We start from the raw sequence: 21,663 nt of genomic DNA on the forward strand, positions 1-21,663 counted from the left end.
TATTCACATCCATCCTTCTGTTTCGAGTATGTATTTCTCATCTTCTTGTAAGTAAAGCTTCTTTTATGCTTTGCACATAGTTGACTATGGAATTTACTGGATCTACTGGCCTCTTTTTTGGAGGGTTACAATTTTTCTAATTCCTCCATTTCTATAGCCACTAACAAGTTGTGATGAAGAGAGATTGCCACTTTTCTTAGTTTTGGAAGCCTATGTTCGATGAAAGATTCCATCTAATCTAGTGATCAAAGGGAGATCTGAAGAATTCTTGAAGGTTGGAAGGATGTATCAGATTAGTCTACACCCTTGACGCAACTCCACAATAGCGCAAAACATGAATTTGAAATTTTTTTGTATATTTTCACAGTGGTGACAATTAAGTTCTGTTCCAAACATCTTGCTTCTTTTACTTGTTGTTAGAAGCTTTTTACGTGTTTCTTGCCAAAGAAAACATTTCATTTTTTGTGGCCCCTGCCATTTTCAAATAATACTTCAGATTTGATCGTGCACATTGTTTTGAGTAATTAGGTGCATATAGGCACTCTTAGTTGAAAAGTCCCCATCTTGGATGAGGTTCCATATTACTTGGTCTTCTCCTATAACTTCATTAGGGGGAGGGACAACTGTGATTTTGCTAACAATATTTTAGAAAAAAAAATTGCTTAATGCTCATTAGAACCTAATTACCATCCTTATTAATATAATCACCTTCTAATTCAATTATGTCTCTGTCAGCTGAGTTGTAGTTTTCATTAGTTACCATTAGTTACCATGGCATCAAGATATCTGCCAAGACTAGGTGTCTCTTGAAATTCACATTTTTGAATGATTTTTCTTTTAGTATTCATGTCCACATTCTATGAGAAAACAATAGAAGTTTTCATAGCATTAATCTTCAAGTCTGAGATCATACAAAAGTTATCAAGTTTACCTTTCACCATTTTAATTTACTCACTCAATGCTTCTACAAAGAAAATCAAATCGTTCACAAACAGAAGATGTGCTATGCGAAGCCCATGCATTTCAACTATCATTAGCTTACATTTCTGTCTGTTAACACTATCTTCTATAATTTGTGACAATTTATTTGTGGCAATAAAAAATAGGTAGGAAAAATAAGATCCCTTGTCTTGACCGCCTTGTAGGAATAAATTCTTCCGTTTTGCAACCATTCCATAATATCTTAAACGATGCAGTGAAAACACATTTCATCATGACCTTGAGAATATGCCCTGTCACACCAAACTCCTCTAAACTCTTATGAATAGATTCCTATTATAACCTGTCATATGTTTCTTAAAAATCTATTTTTATTGCCATGTATTTACATTTTTCTTTTTCATTTTCTTCATGTCAAACATAATCTCTTTAACAATTACTATACTATTGTGAATAATTTTTCTTAGGATAAAACTAGCTTGCTAGGGAATAATCCTTTGGATTATGATGGGCTTAATTTTAGCAACTATTAACTTCAAAATATATTTATAGAACATATTGCAAAGCACAATAGATCTAAATTAATTGATGAATTTAGGTCGATCAACCATAGGAATCAAAGCAAGAAGAGTTTGATTAATCTCGTTAATTCCTTTAGCATTTCTCCATAAATAATTAGCAAAATAGCAAAAAGAGTTTCCAATAGTCTCTCAAATTTCTTTTAAGAAAAGGGCCGAGAAGTTATCTTTGCCCGAAGCCTTTAAAACTACGATTTGCCTTATATCAACATAGTTTGGTGTCTTCTGTAAACTCCTCTTCTTTAGATCAATTAGAAGAGATATGTAGTGTTAGTCTGGATGCAGGAGATTGCATTATTTTCTTCTTTGTAAAGCTTTTTGAAGAATTTGACCACTAGTAATTTGATCTCTTCTAAATCATCATTCCAGCTTCCGTCCCTTCTTCTTAACTTTAGAATCATGTTTTTTCTTCTTATAGTATTTATTTTAGTGTGAAAGTATCGAGTATTCCTATCAACTTCAACGAACTATTGTTGACGTGATTTTTGCATCCACAAAATTTCTTCCTGGTTTATAATTTCAATAAGTTCAACCTCCAGCCTTTTGTTTTAATTTTTCTAAGAATGGATTTCTCTCATAGGTCACAGCTCTTTGAATGCCTTCCAGCTTGTTCAAAATACACCTCTTTTTTCTGAAAATATTACCGAAAATATCTCTATTCCACATCTTAAGATTTATTATCAACTCTTTTAAAGCTCTTAGAAAATAACTTTTTTTATTCCAGTAACTATGAATGAACTCTTGAAAATCTGGATGAGTACCCCACATCACCTCATATCGAAAAGGCTTTTCTCCAACATCAATGATGTCTTGTTTGCGAATGGCTAAAAGAGAATGATGGTCAGAATTGACCATTGGAATAACCTCCACTCTATCATCCCCAAACTCAGTTCTCTAATCCGTGTTTGCCAAATGCCAAGGCTTTGTCAAAGCGTTTAAATATATCCATTCTTGGTTCTCTGACTTCTTCTATAAGTAAATTTAGACCCCACATAACCAAGGTCCAAGAGACCACACTCATCCATCTAGTATTTAAATCTCCTACAAACATGTGTATCCACTTGAGCATCCCTTTTTTTCTCCCCTCACTTCCTATTTCATTGAAGTCCTCTGTAAGCATCTAAGATTCTTTATTTTTTCTTACAATATTTTTTTATGTTTTCAAAACCACCATGTCCTATTCTATCTTGAGGGATAGCATAAATAAATTATAAAATCCAAGTTTCATCTCCTAGGTATTCGACCTTAAGGTGGACATATTAATTATACTTTTTAATGGTTTGAATCTTCAAACAATTATTTTTCCAAAAGACTAATATGCCACCCCCAATAGCATCCTCAATAATATAGGAATTAAAATTAAGGACGAGATTACCTCTAGAGCTCTAGCATTACTGCATCTAGTCTCAAAAAGAAGAATAATATCTGGTATATGCTGCCTTTTGAATTTCTTAAGAGTTCGAATAGTAGCATTATTCGCAACTCCGCTAGTGTTCCACCCTAGTATATTCATCATAAACAAACTTCAAGATATAAGAGAAATAAGTCCTCTAGACCCGATATGTTTATAGTCCAATAGGGATAAGAGCTCCTCTATGAGCATTACATCTCACCTCCTGCAAGGGATGAATTTCTTCTTGTCTTTCTTCTTCATTTCTCATAGCATACTCCACTAGTATCATTGTATTTATCAGGGCACTTGAGTCAATTAAGCTAAAATTTAGGGATTTTGGCTCAGGATTTGGGGGTCCTCCGCACTTTTCATCTCTTTAAAAGTTTTGGGAATTTCTTGGGATTGAATTGGGCTCTTGAGGTTAGGTTTCTTCTGATTTTCAAGGTTGGGGATTGGGTTTTCAATATCCATATTGGAGTGGTTCTGGTTTTGTTCTATTGATGGGTCAGATTGGTCATGTTGGTATGAGATAAAGATATGGGTAGCTTATGTTTTTTGGATTAGGATTGGTTGATGAGTCTCTTTTGTGGTCATCTTGTTTTCCTTTAATTGTTGGAATTGGACAGGGTTGGTGCAATTTTGGCCTATTTCTTTTGTGAGGCTGAGGGATTGTGATGGGTAGCATCTTTACTTGTAAATATATCATTATTATGTTGGGCATGAATTCCTTTAACTTTATTCTTTACCTGGTTGGTTCCCTCTCCTTTGTCTTTATTGGCATCACCTTCTGACATCTCATGATTGGAAGGTTCATGATTCTCCGTACTACTCGTTTGCAATATTACAAAATGAGAAGATTGTACACTACCATCTTCTTTTTCTTTTTTCTTCTTTCTTCAACTTTGCATTTCTTCTCTGTTTTTTGTGCTTCTTTTTTCACGTGCACTCCTCTAAACCAGCATCCAAGGCCCATAGCCTTCATTTGATTGCTCTATGGCATTTTTGCCCTTCCTATTTTTCAAATTGACTATGATGCCCTCATCATCAACTTTGGACACTGCATTCTATATGTGATTTTGGTTTGCTTTGTGCTCTACTGGTTTAAACCACCTATATTTCTTTCTTGAATTTCAGGATATTGAGCCTTTTCATACCCAACACGTCTGCAGTTGAAACAATCATGGTGCAATCTTTCATATTCAATCTTATAGATTTTTTCATTGATCAAATATTGGGAAGCTAAAAGTTGGTACAACGATACTTCCACATACAAATGAGCAAAATTTTTTCTAGTAATCTGCATTGCATTGGAGTCAACTTTCACCATTCTTTCCAATATGTTTCTAATTTTCTCCAAAATTACTCTATGGTAGTATTCAATGGCCAAATCAGGCAAGTAAATCTATACAACAATATTGTCTATTATGGCAACAGCAGAGTTAAAGTCAGGCTTCTACAGCTATATAATTAAAGAGTGATCTAAAATCTTTTATGAATCCTCCACTAGTGTGAAATCTAAATCCTCCGAATTAAAAAATTTCACAAGGAAGAACTCATTGTCCAAATAAATTACCTTTGTAGACCTCATTTTTTCCCACATCATTTGAAGTCATCATTGGAGAGCTGATAGAAATCATTCTCCCAAGGAGTTTTGACAATGAGACACTCCCACCAATATTTTTTTAGCTCTATCTTCACTCCGTCAAAGATAACTAGATTATAGAGACCATTTGGCAGCTTTTGGACAGTTATTTTCTCTTCCTCTTTGCTGTCTTGAGTATCCACCCTATTTCTTCCATTCGTATTATCTTCCTTTGCACGCTCTGGTCCACCTTCACCTGCAAAAGAATCTTTCTTAACATTTTCTCCTTCTATCTGACCTTCATCTTCACAAAGTCACCTTCTGAATGTGAAGCTCTTCCTCTTTGCTACCATTCTTCTCTTCCATCCATTCCTCCATTCTAGGTGCTAGAGCAACACTTCTTAAGAATTTCACTCCTTTTCCTGTCCTCTTGCCTTTTTTCATCGATCTTGAAAAAAATTTTCAACCTTTTCTAACAGATCCTATTGGAATATGAGAATGTGAAACTGGTGGACGAAATTGTGATCACTTGTTATTTTGTTTATAAAGGATGTATACTCTTATGGCACGGTTTATTTTCTTCACAACTCCGTTCAACTAACCAGCAAGTGTACTGGGTCGTCCAAGTAATAACCTTACGTGAGTAAGGGTCGAATCCACAGAGATTGTTGGTATGAAGCAAGCTATGGTCACCTTGTAAATCTCAGTCAGGCGGATTGAAACATGATATTTAATTAGATTCCAATAAAATAGAAAATAAATAATAAAAAGGATAGAAATACTTATGTAGATTCATTGGTAGGAATTTCAGTTAAGTATATGAAGATGCTGTAGAGCTCTCGGACGCCTGCTCTCCTATTCCTTCTACCCAATCCTTCTTACTCCTTTCCATGGCAAGCTTTGTATAGGGGTTCACCATCAACTGTGGCTACTTTCATCCTCTCGGGGAAATATCCTATGCGGCTGTCACTCGCACAGCTAACCAGTCTGGAGGCATCACCCATGGTTGATGGCTACATCCCATCCTCGCAGTGAAAGCTAATGCTCACGCACTCTGTCACAGTACGGCCAATCACCGGTTGGTTCCCTCCCCTACTGGAATAGAATCCATTGATTCTTTTGCGTTGTCACTACGCCCAGCAGGTTACAGGTTTGAAGCACGTCACAGTCATTCATTACCGGAATCCTACTCGGACACCACAGACAAGGTAGACTTTCCGGACTCCCAGGATCCTACTCGGAACACCACAGACAAGGTTGGACTTTCCGGATCCTCATAAATGCCGCCATCCATCTAGCTTATACCACGAAGATTCTGTTGGGGAATCTAAGAGATATACATTCAAGCTCTGTTGCATGTAGAACGGAAGTGGTTGTCAATCACGCGCGTTCATAAGTGAGAATGATAATGAGGGTTATCCAACTCATCACATTCATCATGTTCTTGGGTACGAATGAATATCTTGGAATAAGAATAAAAGAGGAATTGAATAAAAGAAAGTAGAACTTCATTAATCTTTGAGGTACAGCAGAGCTCCACACCCTTAATCTATGGTGTGCAGAAACTCCACCGTTGAAAATACATAAGCAAAGGGTCCAGGCATGGCCGAATGGCCAGCCCCCTAAAACATGATCAATAGTCTCTTAGGATGAAGAATAAAACAAAACTGAGACCAAAGATGTCTAATACATTAGTAAATCATCCTATTTATAATAAACTAGCTCCTAGGGTTTACATGAGTAAGTAATTGATGCATAAATCCACTTCCGGGGCCCACTTGGTGTATGTTTGGGCTGAGCTTGTTCAATCCACGAGCTGAGGCTTCTCTTGGAGTTGAACTCCGAGTTATGACGTGTTTTGGGCGTTCAACTCCGGATCATGACGTTTTTCTGGCGTTTTACTCCAGACAGCAGCATGAACTTGGCGTTTAACGCCAAGTTACGTCGTCAATCTTCGAATAAAGCATGGACTATTATATATTGCTGGAAAGCCCTGGATGTCTACTTTCCAACGCCGTTGAGAGCGCGCCATTTGGAGTTTTATAGCTCCAGAAAATTCATTTCGAGTGCAGGGAGGTCAGAATCCAACAGCATCAGTAGCCCTTTTGTCAGCCTTTTTCAGAGTTTTGCTCAAATCCCTCAATTTCAGTCAGAATTTACCTGAAATCACAGAAAAACACACAAACTCATAGTAAAGTCCAGAAATGTGAATTTAACATAAAAACTAATGAAAACATCCCTAAAAGTAGCTTAAACTTATCAAAAACTATGTAAAAACTATGCCAAAAAGCGTACAAATTATCCGCTCATCACAACACCAAACTTAAATTGTTGCTTGTCCCCAAGCAACTGAAAATCAAATAGGATAAAAAGAAGAGAATATACTATAAAGTCCAAAATATCACTGAATATTAATTATAATTAAATGAGCGGGACTTGTAGCTTTTTGCTTCTGAACAGTTTTGGCATCTCACTTTTTCCTTTGTAGTTTAGAGGTATTGGCGTCTCTGGGGGAACTTAGAATTTGGGATAGTGTTATTGACTTTCTTAGTTAAGCATGTTGATTCTTGAACACAGCTACTTATGAGTCTTGGCTGTGGCCCTAAGCACTTTGTCTTCCAGTATTACCACCGGATACACAAATGCCACAGACACATAACTGGGTGAACCTTTTCAGATTGTGACTTAGCTTTGCTAAAGTCCCCAGTTAGTGGTGTCCAGAGCTCTTAAGCACACTCTTTGCTTTGGATCACGACTTTAACCACTCAGTCTCAAGCTTTTCACTTGGACCTTCATGACACAAGCACATGGTTAGGGACAGCTTGATTTAGCCGCTTAGGCCTGGATTTTAATTTCCTTGGGCCCTCCTATCCATTGATGCTCAAAGCCTTGGATCCTTGCTTTAAAATTTTCGCCCCTTTTTCTCTTTTTTTTTTCACTGCTTTTTCTTGCTTCAAGAATCAATTTCATGATGTTTTTCAAATCATCAATAACATTTCTCTTTGTTCATCATTCTTTCAAGAGCCAACAATTTTAACACTCATAAACAACAAGATCCAAAGACATATGCACTGTTCATTCATTCATTCAGAAAACAAAAAGCATTGTCACCACATCAATATAATCAAACTAAATTCAATAATAATTTCGAAAATTATGTACTTCTTGTTCTTTTGAATTAAAACATTTTTCTTTTTAAGAAAGGTGAAGGACTAATGGAATTTATTCATAGCTTTAAGGCATGGTTACATACTAATGATCATGAAATGAAGACACAAAACATAGATAAACACAATAATTAAAAACCGAAAACAGAAAGAAATAAAGAACAAGGAATGAATCCACCTTTAGTGGCGTCTTCTTCTTGAAGGACCAATGATGTTCTTCAACTCTTCTATGTCCCTTCCTTGCCTTTGTTGCTCCTCCCTCATTGCTCTTTGATCTTCTCTTATTTCTTGGAGAATGATGGAGTGCTCATGATGTTCCACCCTTAATTGCTCCACATTATGGCTCAAATCTTCTAAGGAGGTATTAAGTTGCTCCCAATAGTTGTTGGGAGGAAAGTGCATTCCTTGAGGCATTTGTTGATGATGAACTTCCTCATGTTCTCCTTGAGGGCCGTGAGGAACTTCTCTTGTTTGCTCCATCTTTTTCTTGGTGATGGGCTTGTCTTCTTCAATAGAGACATCTCTTTCTATGATAACTCCAGCTGAGTAACATAGATGGCATATAAGGTGGGGGAAGGCTAGCCGTGCCATGTATGAAGGCTTGTCAGCTATTTTGTAGAGTTCATTGGAGATGACTTCATGAACTTCCACCTCCTCTCCAATCATGATGCTATGAACCATGATGGCCCGATCCACAGTAACTTCAGATCGGTTGCTTGTAGGGATGATGGATCTTTGAATGAACTCCAACCATCCTCTAGCTACAGGCTTAAGGTCCAGTCTTCTTAGTTGGACTGGCTTGCCTTTGGAGTCTACTCTCCATTGGGCGCCTTCCACACATATGTCCATTAGGACTTGGTCCAACCTTTGATTGAAGTTGACCCTTCTTGTGTAGGGGCGTTCATCACCTTGCATCATGGGTAGGTGAAACGCCAACCTCACATTTTCCGAACTGAAATCCAAGTATTTCCCCCTAACCATTGTGAGATAATTCTTTGGGCTTGGGTTCATACTTTGGTCATGGTTCCTAGTGATCCATGCATTAGCATAGAACTCTTGAACCATCAATAATCCGACTTGTTGCATGGGGTTGGCTAGGACTTCCCAACCTCTTCTTTGGATTTCATGTCGGATTTCCGGATACTCATTCTTTTTGAGCTTGAAAGGGACCTCAGGGATCACCTTCTTCTTTGCCACAACATCATAGAAGTGGTCTTGATGGCTTTTGGAGATAAATCTCTCCTTCTCCCATGACTCGGATGTGGAAGCTTTTGCCTTCCCTTTTCCTTTTCTTGAGGAAACTCCGGTCTTGGGTGCCATGGATGGTGAATGAAAAACAAAAAGCTTAAGCTTTTTACCACACCAAACTTAGAATTTGCTCGTCCTCGAGCAAGAAAAGAAAAGAAGAGTAGAAGAAGAAGAAGAGAATTTGGTAGAGAGGGAGAAGAGAGGGTTCGGCTATGTAGGAGAATGTGGGGTTGTGTTGTGTGAAAATGAAGGGGAATTGAAGGTTATTTATAGGGAGGGGGGGAGGTATAGGTTCGGCCATTTTGGGTGGGAAAGGGTGGGAAATTGATTTTGAATTTTTATGGAGGTAGGTGGGGTTTATGGGGAAGAGGGGGTTGATGTGAATGGTGAATGGGGTAATTGGGAAGAGAAATTGAGGTGATTGATGAAGAAGATGTTGGGAATTGTGACATGGGGAATCACATCACAAAAACTAGGATTGGGAAGTAAGGTGGGAATATGTTAGGTGGGGATCCTGTGGGGTCCACAGATCCTGTAGTGGGGATCCTGTGGGGTCCACAGATCCTGAGGTGAAAACAAATACCATTCCTTCACCATATAGGCATGTAACATGCCTTCATGCATCATTCTGGCGTTCAAACGCCCATTGGTGCATGTTCTGGGCGTTAAACGCCCATGTAATGCTTGTTTCTGGCGTTGAACGCCAGTTTCAAGCTTGTTTCTGGCGTTCAGCGCCAGATTGTCCTCTGTGTGCGCATCCTGGCGTTAAACGCCAGGATGTAGCTTGTTTTGGGCGTTCAGCGCCAGAAAGATGCTCTGTTCTGGCGTTGAACGCCAGCCAGATGCACCTTCTGGACGTTGAACGCCAGCCCGTGCGTCCTCCAGGGTGAAAATTTTTTTTCTTCTGTTTTTGACTCTGTTTTTAATTTTTTTGATTTTTTTCGTGACTCCTCATGATCATGTACCTAATTCAACACAAAAATAACACCAAAACAAAATAAAATAAAATTAGATAAATAAAATTGGGTTGCCTCCCAACAAGCGCTTCTTTAATGTCAATAGCTTGACAGTGGCTCTCATGGAGCCACAAGGTGATCAGGTCAACTTAAGTGTGGTATTCCCAACACCAAACTTAGAGTTTGGATATGGGGTTTGAACACCAAACTTAGAGTTTGGTTGTGGCCTCACAACACCAAACTTAGAGTTTGACTGTATGGGCTCTTCTTGACTCTGAACTGAGAGAAGTTCTTCATGCTTACTCTCTTTTGTCACAGAGAGATGGCCATGTGCCTGAAACACAATGTAGTCCCCATTCAATTGAAGGACTAACTCACCTCTATTGACATCTATCACAGCTCCTGCTGTGGCTAGGAAAGGTCTTCCTAGGATGATGCATTCATCATCTTCCTTCCTAGTGTCTAGGATTATGAAATCAGTAGGGATGTAAAGGCCTTCAACCTTTACTAGCACGTCCTCCACTATTCCATAAGCTTGTCTTATAGACTTGTCTGCCAATTGTAATGAGAACAAGGCAGGTTGTACCTCAATGATTCCCAGCTTCTCCATTACAGAGAGTGGCATAAGATTTATTCCTGACCCAAGATCACATAGAGCTTTTTCAAAGCTCATGGTGCCAATGGTGCAAGGTATTAAGAATTTGCCAGGATCTTGTTTCTTTTGAGGTAGAGTCTTTTGAATCCAAGTATCTAGTTCACTAATGAGCAAGGGAGGTTAACTTTCCCAGGTCTCATTACCAAACAGCTTGGCATTCAGCTTCATGATAGCTCCTAAGTATTGAGCAACTTGCTCTCCAGTCACATCTTCATTCTCTTCAGAGGATGAATATTCTTCAGAGCTCATGAATGGCAGAAGGAGATTTAAAGGAATCTCTATGGTCTCTAGATGAGCCTCAGATTCCTCAGGATCCTTAATAGGAAACTCCTTCTTGCTTGAGGAACGTCCCAGGAGGTCTTCCTCCCTAGGATTTTCGTCCTCCTCCTCCTTGGTGCATTCGGCCACTTTGATTAAATCAATGGCCTTGCACTCTCCTTTTGGATTTTCTTTTGTATTACTTGGGAGAGTACTGGGAGGAGTGTCAATGACTTTCTTACTCAGCTGGCCCACTTGTGCCTCCAGATTTCTAATAGAGGATCTTGTTTCATTCATGAAACTAAAAGTGGCCTTTGACAGATCAGAGACTATATTTACTAAATTAGAGTTGTTTTGTTCAGAATTCTCTGTCTGTTGCTGAGAAGATGATGGATATGGCTTGCTATTGCCTAGCCTATTACGTCCACCATTGTTAAAACCTTGTTGAGGTTTTTGTTGATCCTTCCAGGAGAAATTAGGATAATTTCTCCATGATGAGTTATAGGTGTTTCCATAAGGTTCACCTAAGTAATTAACCTCTGCCATGGCAGGGTTCTCAGGATCATAAGCTTCTTCAGAAGCTGCCTCTCTAGTACTGTTGGATGCATGTTGCAATCCATTCAGATTTTGAGAGATCATGTTGACTTGTTGAGTCAACACTTTGTTCTGAGCCAATATGGAATTCAGAGCATCAATTTCAAGAACTCCTTTCTTCTGAGGTATCCCATTGTTCACGGAATTCCTCTCAGAGGTGTACATAAACTGGTTGTTTGCAACCATGTCAATGAGTTCTTGAGCCTCTTCAGGCGTTTTCTTCAGGTGAATAGATCCACCTGCAGAATGGTCTAGTGACATTTTCGAAAACTCAGAGAGACCATAATAGAATATATCTAATATGGTCCATTCTGAAAACATGTCAGATGGACATCTCTTGGTCAGCTGCTTGTATCTTTCCCAAGCTTCATAGAGGGATTCACCATCTTTTTGTTTGAAGGTTTGAACATCCATTCTCAGCTTGCTCAGCTTTTGAGGAGGAAAGAACTTATCTAAGAATGCGGTGACAAGCTTATCCCATGAGTCCAGGCTATCCTTGGGTTGTGAATCCAACCATACTCTAGCTCTGTCTCTTACAGCAAAAGGGAAAAGCAAGAGTCTGTAGACTTCAGGATTAACTCCATTTGTCTTTACAGTGTCACAGATCTGCAAGAACTCAGTTAAAAACTGGTAAGGATCTTCAGATGGAAGTCCATAAAACTTGCAGTTTTGTTGCATTAAAGCAACTAGTTAAGGCTTAAGCTCAAAGTTATTGGCTCCAATGGCAGGAATGGAGATGCTTCTTCCATCAAACTTGGACGTTGGCTTTGTGAAGTCACCAAGCATTCTCCTTGCATTATTATTATTATTTTCTTCTGCCATCTCTTTCTCTTGTTCGAAAATTTCTAGAAGGTCTCTTCTGGATTGTTGTATTTTAGCTTCTCTTAATTTTCTCTTCAGAGTCCTTTCAGGTTCTGGATCAATTTCAACAAGAGTGCCTTTATCCTTGTTCCTGCTCATATGAAAGAGAAGAAAACAAGAAAAGAAAAGGAAGCCTCTATGTCACAGTATAAAGATTCCTTTATGTTAGTAGAAGAAGAAAGGGGGAGAAGAAGAGTTGGAGACAAAGAATGTAATGTAATGGAAGAAACACAACTGTGAGGATGGCAGAGATGTGAGATGAGATATTAGGATATGAATGAATAAATAGAATAAGATGGGGGAGGGATAATTTTCGAAAATTATTTTGAAAAAGAGTTAGTGATTTTCGAAAATTAGAGATAAAATGTAATTAAAATTTAAACATGAAACAATTAATTAATTAAAAAGAATTTTTGAAAAAGAGAGAGATATTTTCGAAAATAGAAGAGGGAAAAGTAGTTAGGTAGTTTTGAAAAAGATAAGAAACAAACAAAAAGTTTAGTTAGTTGATTGAAAAAGATTTTGAAATCAAAATTTAAAAAGATAGGAGGATAAGAAGTTAGATAAGATATTTTGAAATCAAATTTTGAAAAAGATAAAAGTTTTTGAAAAAGATAAGATAAAAAGATAAAAAGATTTTTAAGAAAAAGATATTTTGAAAAAGATTTAATTTTTAAAATGACTTAACTAACAAGAAACTACAAGATAAGATTCTAGAATTTAAAGATTGAACCTTTCTTAACAAGAAAGTAACAAACTTCAAATTTTTGAACCAATCACATTAATTATTAGTTAATTTTCGAAAAATTTGATATAAAAGATAAGAAAAAGATTTTGAAAAAGATTTTTGAAATTTTCGAAAATTAAGAAAAAAAAATGAAAAAGATATGATTTTTTTGAAAAAGATTTTGAAAAGATAAGATTTTTTTAAAATTGAAATTTTGACTTGATTTGTAAGAAACAACCAATTTTGAAAATTTTTGACTAAGTCAACCCAAAATTTCGAAATTTTGGAGGGAAATAAGGAAAAGATATTTTTTTGATTTTTGAATTTTTAATTATGAAAGAGAAAAACAACAAAAATATTCAATGCATGAAATTTTTAGATCAAAACAATGAATGCATGCAAGAATGATATGAATGTAAAGATGAACACCAAGAACACTTTGAAGATCATGATGAACATCAAGAACATAATTTTTAAAAATTTTTTATGCAAAGAAAATATGCAAGACACCAAACTTAGAAATTTTTAATGCATGGAAAATATGAATGCAAAAACGCACATGAAAAACAACAAACAACACAAAACAAGAAATCATCAAGATCAAACAAGAGGACTTATCAAGAACAACTTGAAGATCATGAAGAACACTATGAATGCATGAGATTTTCGAAAAAAATGCAAGAAAAATTTTAAAGCATGCAATTGACACCAAACTTAAAATTTGACTCAAGACTTAAACAATAACACAAAAATATTTTTGATTTTTATGATTTTCTAATTTTTTTTTTATTGATATTTTCGAAAATAAAGTTTTGAAAAACGAAAAATAAAAGAAAAAATTTTGAAAAAGATTTTTGAAAAGAAAATTACCTAATCTGAGCAACAAGATGAACCGTCAGTTGTCCATACTCGAACAATCCCCGGCAACGGCGCCAAAAACTTGGTGGACGAAATTGTGATCACTTGTTATTTTGTTTATAAAGGATGTATACTCTTATGGCACGGTTTATTTTCTTCACAACTCCGTTCAACTAACCAGCAAGTGTACTGGGTCGTCCAAGTAATAACCTTACGTGAGTAAGGGTCGAATCCACAGAGATTGTTGGTATGAAGCAAGCTATGGTCACCTTGTAAATCTCAGTCAGGCGGATTGAAACATGATATTTAATTAGATTCCAATAAAATAGAAAATAAATAATAAAAAGGATAGAAATACTTATGTAGATTCATTGGTAGGAATTTCAGTTAAGTATATGAAGATGCTGTAGAGCTCTCGGACGCCTGCTCTCCTATTCCTTCTACCCAATCCTTCTTACTCCTTTCCATGGCAAGCTTTGTATATGGGTTCACCATCAACTGTGGCTACTTTCATCCTCTCGGGGAAATATCCTATGCGGCTGTCACTCGCACAGCTAACCAGTCTGGAGGCATCACCCATGGTTGATGGCTACATCCCATCCTCGCAGTGAAAGCTAATGCTCACGCACTCTGTCACAGTACGGCCAATCACCGGTTGGTTCCCTCCCCTACTGGAATAGAATCCATTGATTCTTTTGCGTTGTCACTACGCCCAGCAGGTTACAGGTTTGAAGCACGTCACAGTCATTCATTACCGGAATCCTACTCGGACACCACAGACAAGGTAGACTTTCCGGACTCCCAGGATCCTACTCGGAACACCACAGACAAGGTTGGACTTTCCGGATCCTCATAAATGCCGCCATCCATCTAGCTTATACCACGAAGATTCTGTTGGGGAATCTAAGAGATATACATTCAAGCTCTGTTGCATGTAGAACGGAAGTGGTTGTCAATCACGCGCGTTCATAAGTGAGAATGATAATGAGGGTTATCCAACTCATCACATTCATCATGTTCTTGGGTACGAACGAATATCTTGGAATAAGAATAAAAGAGGAATTGAATAAAAGAAAGTAGAACTTCATTAATCTTTGAGGTACAGCAGAGCTCCACACCCTTAATCTATGGTGTGCAGAAACTCCACCATTGAAAATACATAAGCAAAGGGTCCAGGCATGGCCAAATGGCCAGCCCCCTAAAACGTGATCAATAGTCTCTTAGGATGAAGAATAAAACAAAACTGAGACCAAAGATGTCTAATACATTAGTAAATCATCCTATTTATAATAAACTAGCTCCTATGGTTTACATGAGTAAGTAATTGATGCATAAATCCACTTCCGGGGCCCACTTGGTGTATGTTTGGGCTGAGCTTGTTCAATCCACGAGCTGAGGCTTCTCTTGGAGTTGAACTCCGAGTTATGACGTGTTTTGGGCGTTCAACTCCGGATCATGACGTTTTTCTGGCGTTTTACTCCAGACAGCAGCATGAACTTGGCGTTTAACGCCAAGTTACGTCGTCAATCTTCGAATAAAGCATGGACTATTATATATTGCTGGAAAGCCCTGGATGTCTACTTTCCAACGCCGTTGAGAGCGCGCCATTTGGAGTTTTATAGCTCCAGAAAATTCATTTCGAGTGCAGGGAGGTCAGAATCCAACAGCATCAGTAGCCCTTTTGTCAGCCTTTTTCAGAGTTTTGCTCAAATCCCTCAATTTCAGTCAGAATTTACCTGAAATCACAGAAAAACACACAAACTCATAGTAAAGTCCAGAAATGTGAATTTAACATAAAAACTAATGAAAACATCCCTAAAAGTAGCTTAAACTTATCAAAAACTATGTAAAAACTATGCCAAAAAGCGTACAAATTATCCGCTCATCAGAAACCCCTCCCCTCACAAAACCACCTTTCATGATGGTGGCTGCCATGAGTTAAAGACCAAAAATCCGATAATTCCTTGCTCACGGCAGAATTCTAACAGAATATTTTTTCCAATATTAACAAACAGGACTGATTTTTCTATTTATGTTTCAGAATGCAACAAATTCTTTGCATTTTTTGTTTTTAATTTCTTTACTCAACAAAATTTTTTTTTGATAAGTATACAAGCTTCTACACAAAATTATATACTGTATCAAAATTGACTTTTTTGTATTCGTATCAAAGCTAACGGGTCAAATGATTTTGGAGCTATTAAATTTAAAAATAAAAAAATCAATTGTATTCAAAACACTTTTTTAATTATAAAAAATATTTATATAACGAATCAAAGTTTTGTTTGTTTTTTTTTTAATTTACAATATAATTAAAAGATAAATCATAACTATCATATCCGTCCTGGACAAATAGTAACATAACAGAACGACAATTAAATGAAAATCCGATATTACGATATAATACTAAACATGATACAACGGTAGCGCCATTAAGCCTGAAATCGTCAAATTCCGCCATTAAGGACATTATTTAAAGGCACTAAATGTTGGGAAACGGCACAACCCAAAGGGACAAAGATAAAAGGGAAAGCACTCAACAGATAAAACACATGTTCTATATCACCTAAAATAATACTGACTTTAGCATCGGAGTATTTTGCAGGTTGCCAACCTGACTTAGTTCTGTGCACGCCGAAGTTAGGATCTCCCATCTTCATCCTTTCAGTTCGTAAACTCACTTCAGGTACAAACATTTGGCACCGTCTGTGGGGATCCTACTTTGCCAAGGATCATGGCCAAACATCAAATTTATTCTATAATCAATTTAGAGAATTCACTGAAGAATCAACATCGGAAAGACGGATACAAAACTGATGTTACCCCAAGTCACAAAAAAGTTCCCCCCGGGTATGAAAGTCAAGGAGTCCTTAATCCGAAACCCTGTCATGCGGAAGCTCGTCATTTGCTGGCCTAGAGGATGACTACTATCATGCCATGCAAGAAATGCGACATCAGGTACAAGAGTTGGAATGCCACCGTTTGAAACTTGAATGACAATTGGCTGAACGCTCGTTGTCTAGGCAATTACACTCTCGAAGTCGCCTAGCCAGGGAACGTGAAGAGCACAATCTCGAGAACCTTGAACAAGGGCGGGACCTCAATCGGCGGGATTCACATTTACCCCAACGTCAAAGAGAGGAGAAGAGGTCACCTCAACGATGTCACGATTCTCGGGATTCAGATAGGCGGGCAAGGGAAGAGTCACGATTTGCCCACTCTAAAAGGTGACAGACTCCGCAGAGGAGTCCAAGCCCTAAAAGGCATAGGGAAACCTGAGAGCACGTGATAATGGGGCAAACCCTATTTGTTTGTCGAAGTATAGATCCAAATTGATAGACAATCCTCAGTCAAAGTTTAATTTGTTTGTCACAAGTACAAACCCAATAAAAACCGAGAGTATTTAAACTTCGGGTCGTCTCTCAAAGGAATTGCAGGAAAGTGTGGTTATTATTGGTTATGGGGTATATTTTGGGGGGTTTAGGTTTGATGAATAAGAAATTAAAAATTAAAAAAAAGAAACTATAAATGCTAAAATATACTCATAACAAGGATCAAGAGTCAAAGTTTTTTATCTTGTATCATTAACCACAACATGGTAATTGAAAATGGTTAATTCCACTTAGTTTTTCTCTAACATGGAGGGTGAAGTCAAGTGGACATAATTGATCCTAAAACCAATTAACAACCCTAAATAACCAATGAAACTGGACATCAATGATATCAAGGGACCAAAGTCCTCAATCACAAGTCAAGAGTATAAAAATCTACTCTAAAATCCAATCAAGCATTTTATCAAACACTTGGAATGCATAAAAGGAAAGTATAGTAAAAGTGCAAGAAATAGTAAAATCTACAACTACCCAATGCAAGAAAATAACAATAACAACTCAATTAAACAATAAGGAACATAAAAAGACATCAATTGCATTAAATGAAACTAAAATCAACAAAGAGTCATAAACATAAAGGCAACAAAATAAAAAAATAGCAAATAAAACTAAGAGAACAAAACGTAATAACAAGAAATTGCAAGGAAAATAAATCAAAGAAACAATTAAAACCTAAATCTAAGAAAAATCTAACTTAGATCTACCCTAATTCTAGAGAGAAGAGCGAGCTTCTCTCTCTAGAATATGACCTAAAGCATGTTACTAAACTATCCTAATTTCTCTCCCCTTGTTCTCTCTTAAATCCTGCCTCAAATACTTCAGAGTTGAGTTGGATTTGGGCCTCCATGAGCTCAGAAATCGCCCCCAGCATGTTTCTTTAATGAGGTCACGTGACAAGTGTCACGCGTACACGTGGGGCACGCATACGTGTGACCTTGCATTCACCAAATTTTATTTTTCATGAATTCTCCATCTTGCATGCTTTTTCTTCACTTCTTTGATCCAATCATTGCCTCCTAAGCCTGAAATCACTTAACAAATACATCAAGGCATCGAGTGGAATCAAAGTGAATTAAATTTAGTAAATTAAGGGCCTAAAAAGCATGTTTTTAATCTTAAGTACAATTTAGAAGAAATTCACAAAACCATGCTATTTTATTGAATAAATATTGGATAAGTTGATAAAATCCACTAAATTCAACACAAGATAAACCATAAAATTGGGGTTTATCAACTTTTCCACACTTAAACCAAGTATGTCCTCATGCTAAACTAAAGAAAGATAAGAAATGGGTATCAATATTTATTCAATGCAAACTATCTAAATGCAACCAATATACATGCATGCAACTACTTGGTCAAAATAAATCAATTTCTAGGAATACATATATAAACATAAGGGCTAAAGAAATCACAATCAAATTAAATCCACAATTGAATTGAGTTATTGAAAAGAATTTAACAACTTGCAAGAAAAAAGATGATCATAGGTGAAAACATGTAATTGAGCAATCAAACTCCTCACCGGATGTGTATCCGCTCTAGTCGCTCAAGTGTATAGGGTTGATTCTCTCAATTCTCTTCTAATCATGCTTTCTAAGATTTGTTTTTTCATCTAACAATCAACAGTTATTTAATGCATGCATACAAATATCATGAGGGCTTTTCAAGGTTGTAATGGGGCTAGAGTCAAAGTGAGGATGTATATATGGCTAAGTGAGCTTGAAATTTTTATCTTTGATTAACCTAAACTCTCACCTAACACATATAATAACCTATATAATTCAAGTGCAAGCTTAACCCATTATTCACTTTTTCACACACTCATGTATTCTTTTTCAATCGTAACACATATGCATTGTTATTATTACTTTACTTTCGGACATTTTGTCCCCTTTTTATTGCTTTCTCTTTCTTTTTCTTTTCTTTTCCTTCTATTTTTTTTCTTTTCTTTTTCTTTTTCTTTTTTTTCTTTTCACAATAAATATATACAAAAGTATCAATGCATATGGTTTTAAACATTTAATGCATGAGTATGTACCCAATTTTCAAGATCTTCAATGAAAGCCCAAAATACACTTTTACCTCAACCAATGTTCCCAAGCTTCCCCACACTTAAATGATACACACTCTTACTAGCTTAAGCTAATTAAAGATCCAAATGAAGGACATTTATTATTTTTCGCTTAAGGTTAGTGATGTGCTAAAATAAAGAACAAAAGGGGATTAAAATAGGCTCAAAGTTGGCTAACAAAGGTGGATAAAAGGGTAAGGCCATTTGGGTAAGTGAGCTCAAATGAAATAAAGGCCTCAATCATATAAATGTATATATACACAGAATAATAGACATAAAAAATCAAACAAATCAAAGATTACAATCATAAAAAGAGAATAATACACACAAGAATGAAGATAGTGGTTATATGATGCAACCACACAATTAGGCTCAAAACTCACATGGTTGTGTGTTCTTAGCTAAAAAATCATTTCCACAATATATAATTCAAGCAAGCTCAATGAAAAGTATTTACTCAAATCAATCGGGATGTCAATGCCCTGTTAAGAATATTTTTCTTGAAAAATTTTATTATTTTGACTAAGCATATTTTATATATATATATATATATATATATATATATATATATATATATATATATATATATATGCAAACTAAGAAAATACAATTAAAAGTTCTAAAAGACCTAGTAATGGAATAAAATAAAATGTGAAAGTATTAGGATTAAAATTTTTTACCCAAAAACGACCGATTGGTCGGACGACCTACATTGATGCCTTTGAGGCAAGGATGAGCTTAGAAGGAGTGGGAGACGCAATCCAATGTAAACCCTTTCTAGTGACTTTGTCGGGACCAGCTATGGCATGGTTCAATACGTTACCTTCCGAATCAATCTCTTCCTTTGTTGACATTAGAGTGAATTCTTAACTCATTTTATCATTAGGAGAACCCAGGCTAAGCACCCAATTTTCCTACTGGGAGTAGAACAAAAAGTAGGAAAGAATATCCGAGATTATCTGGAGCACTTTACTAAAGCACTCCTGGAGGTAAACACGAGAACCCCAGAGATCATGTGCTTGTGCTTGATTGCTGGATTGTTGGAAGGAGACTTCTATAGACATCTGATTTCCAAGGATGTGAAGTAAATGGAAGAAATTCATTAGATCACTCTGGAGTACATGCGAGATGAAAACATTTCAAAGGTGGTCTCGAAAAAAAAAAGAAAAAATCTGGCGTCATCACCAAACAAAGTCAGGAATTCATGACAAACCTCATCTCCAAAACCACCAACACCACAAGTTGAAAAGTTTTCTTTCCATACACCTTTAGTGGCACCACTTACCAAATTATATCAACAAGTCTCTCATCGAGGTATACTACCAAAAGCAAGACAGATTCAACCTAGAGCCTCGTTAAATAAGTCTCAATACTGTGATTACCACAAATCCTATGGTCACAAGACCGAAGATTGTATTGATTTGAAGGATGCTTTGGAATACGCAGTTCAAGATGCTAAGCTTCTCGAATTTGTCCAGCACGTAAGGCCTCCTGAAGTGAAAGGAAAAAAAGAAAATTTACTGGAAGAGAAAGTAAAATGACAAAGCAAAACAAGCAGAAATCACTCACCAATCAATCAGAATCAACTAAAGTAAGTTGGCTTGCCTATTTAACAAAAAGAAAGTAAGCGATACTATTGCTACGCACTAAGAAACAGAAAATAGTTAATTGAAAAAGAAAAATTAGAGGTTAGGTACATAGCAAGCATGATCCTTAACTTTGAGAGGTTTCAAAAAGGTTAAAACTGATAAGCTCTCTTTCAACTTCACAAGTAAAGCAATATGCTAGAAATGACTAATCCAAGTACGTGTAGTGTAAATATTCAATCAAATAAAGTTCACATATTAATAAAGCATATGCACAGGTTATTAATGATGAAACAAGCAAGAAAAAGTTGAAAATGAAGCATATTCATACATCAATGCGTTTAACCACTAAAATTGTAAAATTGGTGTGAAAAGGAGTAAGATTGATACCTAATGTAACTGATGAGCGGATAATTTATACGCTTTTTGGCATTGTTTTTATATAGTTTTTAGTAAGTTTAAGCTACTTTTAGGGATGTTTTCCTTAGTTTTTATGTTAAATTCACATTTCTGGACTTTACTATGAGTTTGTGTGTTTTTCTGTGATTTCAGGTAAATTCTGACTGAAATTGAGGGATTTGAGCAAAACTCTGAAAGAGGCTGACAAACGGACTGCTGATGCTGTTGGATTCTGACCTCCCTGCACTCGAAATGGATTTTCTGGAGCTACAGAACTCCAATTGGCGCGCTCTCAACGGCGTTGGAAAGTAGACATCCAGGGCTTTCCAGCAATATATAATAGTCCATGCTTTATTTGAAGAATGACGACGTAACTTGGCGTTAAACGCCAAGTTC

The 21,663-nt window shown here is 36.6% G+C and overlaps 1 non-coding gene across 1 annotated transcript; it reads left to right on the plus strand.

The window, feature by feature from the left end:
• Positions 1 to 11,689: 11,689 nt before the first annotated feature.
• LOC130938614 (small nucleolar RNA R71) lies at positions 11,690 to 11,793 on the plus strand. Its single transcript, XR_009069773.1, has one exon. It is a non-coding gene; the product is annotated as a small nucleolar RNA R71 (small nucleolar RNA).
• The last annotated feature ends 9,870 nt before the right edge of the window (positions 11,794 to 21,663 follow it).

Source organism: Arachis stenosperma, chromosome 6 (genome assembly GCF_014773155.1).
Source record: "Arachis stenosperma cultivar V10309 chromosome 6, arast.V10309.gnm1.PFL2, whole genome shotgun sequence".
NCBI classification, from domain to species: domain Eukaryota; kingdom Viridiplantae; phylum Streptophyta; class Magnoliopsida; order Fabales; family Fabaceae; genus Arachis; species Arachis stenosperma.